The sequence below is a fragment of the Hyperoodon ampullatus genome (genome assembly GCF_949752795.1).
Source record: "Hyperoodon ampullatus genome assembly, chromosome: 14".
NCBI classification, from domain to species: domain Eukaryota; kingdom Metazoa; phylum Chordata; class Mammalia; order Artiodactyla; family Ziphiidae; genus Hyperoodon; species Hyperoodon ampullatus.
In genome coordinates, this window is record NC_136927.1 from 66,930,549 (window position 1) to 66,936,548 (window position 6,000).

A 6,000-nucleotide genomic window follows, 5' to 3' on the forward strand; every position below is an offset into this window, starting at 1 on the left:
GAGATTGGAATGATACATCTGTAAACCAAGGAACAGCAAGGCTTGCCTGAAACAGCCATCAGCTAAGAAAGAGACATGAAACAAATTCTTTCTCAGAGCCTCCAGAAAGCCCCCACCCTGCCCATGCCTTTGTTTTAGACTTCTGGCCTCTGGAACTGTGAAAGAATAAACTTTGGTCATTTTGGGTCACCAAGCGTGTGGTAATTGATTACGACAGCGCCAAGAAACTACTACAGAGCTTTGTACGTGCCATTCCATTTGCCTGGAATATGGTTCTCTTCCCCAGATCTCCACTCCACTCTGCCCTTTGGGGTATAAGTAGACAAACCTGCAGAGAAGAAAGAAAGGGAACCTTTTAAGGAGTTGCTCACACTGTACCCTCACATGTCTTTTCTTCTTATCCTGCAGGTCTCAGCTCAAATGCCACCTCCTCCAGGAAGCCATCCCTATGTTCCTACCCTTCTCTGTGCTCCCATAATCCTTAGACTGCCTTTGCCACAGTTGTGCGGGCACTGTCTGTTGAAACGGCTTGTTCTCCACTCTCCCACTGCACTGGGCACTGCTCAAGAGCAAGGCCTGTGCATGATTTCTCTCTGTGGCTGCAGCTGTGCCTAACACAGGGTCAGGACAGTAGAGGTATTCATTAATGTTTGCTAAATAATTTGGATAAATGAATGAATGTTCCCCTCCAGTTCTGCTCCACATCTGGACTGCTGCCTCTCTCCCTCGGAGGAGAAACGCTTTCTGAGAGCACATGTGAAATAGCTCGAGATCACCAATGGCAGGTGCGGGTGGGACACCCACCCTTGAGTCCAGCCATACCTTAGCACAGCCCTCCTGCCTGCGATGCCAAGGCCCTGTCACAGGCGTGACAAACAGCTTGGCTGATGGCTTATAATGTCAGAGATGATGGAAACAGGGAGGCGACAGCTGAAAGATGGGTCGGGGACGCTTGTCATAATTTTATTTGTGGGAGGTGAGTTCCTGTCGGCCAGGTGATGGATGGCGACAGGGCAGGCACAATACAGACCCTGCCACTGCATCTCCCCCTTCTCTCTAAACCAAATGACTTTGGGGATGAAAAATGACTTTCTTGGGAGAACGAGGGGGAGGGGACCTTCAGGGGAAAGGGGCTGTGTGGTTGGCAACTTGGAATGAGTTTTGCTTTTCTCGCTGAGAGTTGAGTTTTGTCTAGTCCGGCCTGATAGTTTCTTTTCTTCCTCCCTTTCTTCCTTCCAAGGAGATTACTGAATAATCCCAGACACATTACCTGCTTTAATCCTCAAAACTGCCTAAAAAGGAATGTGTACTTTACAGACAAGGAAGCTGAGGCTTGAAGAGAGGAAGTAATATACCCAAAGTTCCCTGTGAAGGAAGTGGCAGACTTGGATATGAACTTGGGTCCAGTTGCTCCAAAGCCTGACCTCTCCGCATAAAGATGTAGTAAAGACCACGTAAGTAGCATGTGCCAAGTTCCTTGAAAGCACAGTAAAGAGAGCGATTAATCTGATGGGGAAAAGTCAGGGAAGGCTGCCGAGAAGAAATATTGGAGTTGATTCTCGAGGGGTGAATAAAATGTTAAGTGGTAAAGAAAGAGAATTTTGGAGATTGCAAAGAAAAAAGAGAGGAGTAGCATACATTTTTGTTTGTTTACCCCAAACTGGGCACTGCCCTCATTCTCCTTTCTAACAGAGCCTTGATTTTGGGGGGTAATCCATCCTCCTACAAATGGCCATGGGCTCTATCAAACCTTTCATGAAGTTTCCATTTCCCCTGTGAATGATTGGTTTGGAAACAGGAGTGGGAACAATTCTGGCCAATAAGGTATAAGGAATGTTTTCTCAAGGGCTTCTGGCAGAGGTTTTCTTGCTCAGAAAGAGAAAGTACCTCTTCGTTTGCAGGATGTGGTCATGTCTGTACGTGATGCCTGGAGGTGTAGCAGCCATCTTGTGACCAGATGGATGAACCAACACACTGATGATGACACCGTGGGAAGATGGAAGGGACATCACTGAGCTGCTGAATTAATGACTCCTATAGCCATCAAAATTTTGAACTTAATCTTTGAGTTGATGCATTTTTCTCATTGTTAATCAACTAAGTTGGTGGTTTCATTTTTGCAGCCCAAAGCATTCTGACTGACACAAGAAGTAAAAAGGATGCCAAGCCAAGTGGTTGTTTTCACCACTCAGGCTTGGGGGAGCTTAAGGTACAGGCTTTGCAGTCAGATGGAGACAATTCAAGTCCCAGCTTGGCTGCTACCTAGCTGCGTGACCTTGGAGCAATCAGTTAATGTCTGTGAGATTCAGTTCCTGGGGAGGAGAATACTCACATCTTAGGACTTTGATGGTAAAATAAAGTAATGCACGAAAAGGGCTGCTTAGCACAAGTGCAGGGTATGTAATAACGATTCGATATTTCATACTGGTGCTGGCTATTGCTATGGTCATTACTGAATTTTTTGCCTCTGTGAAAGCCTCTACACTCTCCCCATACTCATCCTAAGACTAGACTCATCTGATCTCTATTCGCCCAAATCCAGTTCCCATAACACTGGTGGTTTTGTAGGTTTTGAGGTCTTAGAATTGCATTCCTGAATCTGGAGGAGGAGAAGGGAGGTACTGGGGTCAGGTCATGGCACTTGCTGGATCAAGACACTCTCTGGCAGGAGTTACCATGGGTGGGATTGAGGTTCTGCGGCCATAGGTCAGCCCCAGATGGACAGCATCTCCATCCCAGCCTGGGCCTTACCCAGCACATAGCCAGCAGACAATAAAGCTAAGCCCTTGGCCTGCCCAACAGTGCTTGGCTTGAGCCTTTGCTTTCCCTCCTTGATCTGTTTGACTCTCTGGCTCCCCGCCGTTGCGGTTTTCATTGCTGAGAGGCACCCCTTGGACTTAATGCTGAAGTCACTAGCTCCTGATGTCAAGGATATCCATTGCTATATTGGGCCTACTTTCATCCTGCCATACCTGCTCCCCTTCCCCACCCCCCACCCCCGCTTCCCTCCTTCCTCTGTCCATATGGTTCCCGAAGGAGTGGGCATATTTTAACTTGGCTCCACCCCTCTGGCCATAGTTGATTGGATCATAGGTGGACAGTGGACTAGAGCTAGACCAATCAGAAAACTTCCATTGGATTTTTAAACCTAGAGGCAAAGCCAATCTCTTTCCAAGGTACAAGTTGTGGGATTTAGATCTGGAGGCTACAGGTAGTCATGCTTCCCATTATATGGAAGGAGTCAGGATGCAATGTGAGAGAACAAGGAAAGCAGAAATGAATGATGGAGAGATGGTCTTGGCAGCCTCTGAGCCCATGTGCCTGATTTGCTGAGGCCCAAGGGCACCACTGCCTGGCCTCAACCTAGAGTAGCCAATCTTTCTTAGATACCAGGAGCAAGCACATTCTCCTTTCTGCCTTGATTAGTTCAAGTTGAATTTCTGTCGCAATGACAAGACTGCTGCCTGACACCTTCCCAAGCCCCTGTGCTGCCCAGGGCCTGGCTTATCCTTCACATTTCAGGGTCTCTGCCCTGAAGATGGATTTGTGCAACCACCTCCCTCTTTTCATTTCCAACCTTGTCCCTGAGGCCCTGGCAGGGCTTCTGTCCTCTTACCCCACTCACTGTCCCTGGGAGGCCCCATTCACTTCTATAGCACAGCCTCGACAGCCCCAGTACACTTATAATGTCCAAACTCTTAGCTCCATTCTGGATCCCATCTGAGCTTCAGGCTTTGAAACATGGTGGAGACACATTGTTCACTGAAACAGTGGGCCTCAGAATTCTTCCTGAAAACAACTATTTGGGTTGGGGAGATACCTTGATAAGCTTCCTTGGAGGCAGGTGAGCCCCGCTTAGGGCATGGAAGTGAGCAGGCACTAAGATGTCAAGTGAGGTGGCTAGAAGGTGATAATATGGTTATGGAAACTGCTGGCTAAGGGCCAAGGGGAGGAATTTGTCATTTGGGCTAGTGAAGGGTTGGAGGAAAGAAATGAAGAGTTTGGGGGTGGGAAGGAAGAGAGAGAGAACATAACAATGTGTGAGACTAGATGCTATATCAAGGACAGAGAGAGCCCTCTCCCTCCAGTGGCATGGGGATCCCCCAACACTTTGAAAATAGGAGATTGCTTATCTGAAGGAGAGTAACATGTAATGGTTAACAGGGCATGTGCAAGGTTCACATCGCTTTATCTGAATTCTGGCTACACCTGGCTGTGTGACCTTGGGCAAGTTACTTAACTCCTCTGAGCCTTGGTTCCATCAACTGTAAAATGGGAATAAAGTCGTTGTTAGGATTAAATAGGTGCTAAGCACAGTGCTGGCATGTGCTGGGCCTTGAAACAACACCACCAAGAAACTGAAGTTCAGAGTATCCCAAGGTCACAGAGTCAAGCAGTGTGGTGGAGGCAGGCTGCAAACCCAAGAATGCCTGATCTCAGAGGATCCGAGTTCCTCCCTGAAGGTAGCTTCCTGGAGACAGGACCAAGACCAGAGCCTGCAGCTCAGGGCTGGGTTTCTGGCAGCTGACTCCTTGCTCCCGGGTGCTGGCTCAACCAACTGTCGCTAAGAGTTGACTCTACTTCCCCCACCTTCCCTCCTCCTTGCTCTCTTGGACAGTATTTCCCTGGGGCTCCTGTTACCAATTTGTAGAGCAAAGGCATGCACAGGCAGTTCAGGGGTGGCGCGAGTTCAGCGGCTGTGGTATTGTTTTTAATTCAATATTTTGCCCCTGTGCGCCAGCCTCCTTTATTGGATGAGAACACTGTTATTGGATCCTGCCCTGAAGGAGAAAACACAGGCTTCCCCCGACGATGGCAGCTAGGTTGTTCTGGAGTCTGATGAGTCAAGGCAGGGCAAGAAGACAATCTGATCGTTTCAAGCTGTTCTGTGACACACACAAAATTATTAACATATGTATTCCTGACCTTTCCCCTTGCCCTCCCTTCTAGGGACGACAAAGCCCAGGAGGCAGCCTCCCTATCGCCCTCTTCCTTTTCCTGCTCATCCAGTGTATATCTTGGTCCCGCTGATTTTCCCTCCACTTTTCTCCATGCCCAGTGTCACTCAGTCCAAGCCCCAAGCATCTCCTGCCTGTACAACTGGTGTGCCCATCCTGCCCTGCTGTGCTCAATGTCTTCATGATACACTATCCTATTTGGGATCTCCCAGAAGTCTGAGATAAGAATTCAGATAGGTGAGATTTGAGAGCCTTGTCTCCCGTTAGTCGGCCTTGCAGTAAAGCTCTTTTCTCAAACACTGTTGCCATAGTGTTGGCTTCTGCGCACACAGGGCAGTGAGCCCTTGTTCGGTAAGTTTTGGCAACCCAGGTGAGATTTGGGTCTTGTGACCGCCTGCCTGAGGCACTGTAGCCCCCAGCAGAGTGTGGGCCCTCGGCACCAACCTTGAGTAGCCACCTAGACTGAATTTGTCTAGAAGGTCGGCTTTTGGGTTCCTGCTTCCCCACCATGGCACTCCAGGCTCCTCGGACTACTTTCACTTGTGAGAAAAGAAACAGCTCCTGGATCAGACATCTTTTGGATTCTTTTCTCATATAGGTTATCACAGAATATTGAGTAGAATTCCTTGTGCTATACAGTAGGCCTGGTTGGTTATCTGTCTTATATATAGTAGTGTGTATGTTAATCCCAAGCTCCTGATTTATCCATTCCCCCCACCACGTTTCCCCTTTGGTAACCATAAGTTGTTTTCGATATCTGTAAGTCTGTTTCTGTTTTGTAAGTAAGTTCATTTGTGTCATTTTTAAAAATTAGATTCCACATATGAGTGATATATGATATTTGACTTTCTGCCTGACTTATTTCACTTAGTGTGATAATCTCTAGGTCTGTCCATGTTGCTGCAGAGGGCATTCTTTCTTTCTTTTTTATGACTCAGTAATATTCCATTGTATATATGTAGCACATAGTTTTTATCCATTCCTTTGTCGATGGACATTTACGTTGCTTCCATGTCTTGGCTATTGTAAATAGTGCTGCCGT

General features: G+C 47.6%; 1 long non-coding RNA gene across 1 annotated transcript; it reads left to right on the top strand.

Moving 5' to 3' along the window:
* Positions 1-1,258: 1,258 nt before the first annotated feature.
* Positions 1,259-2,429, top strand: LOC307063543. Its single transcript, XR_013811250.1, has 2 exons — positions 1,259-1,454; positions 1,902-2,429. It is a non-coding gene; the product is annotated as an uncharacterized lncRNA (long non-coding RNA).
* Positions 2,430-6,000: the final 3,571 nt, after the last annotated feature.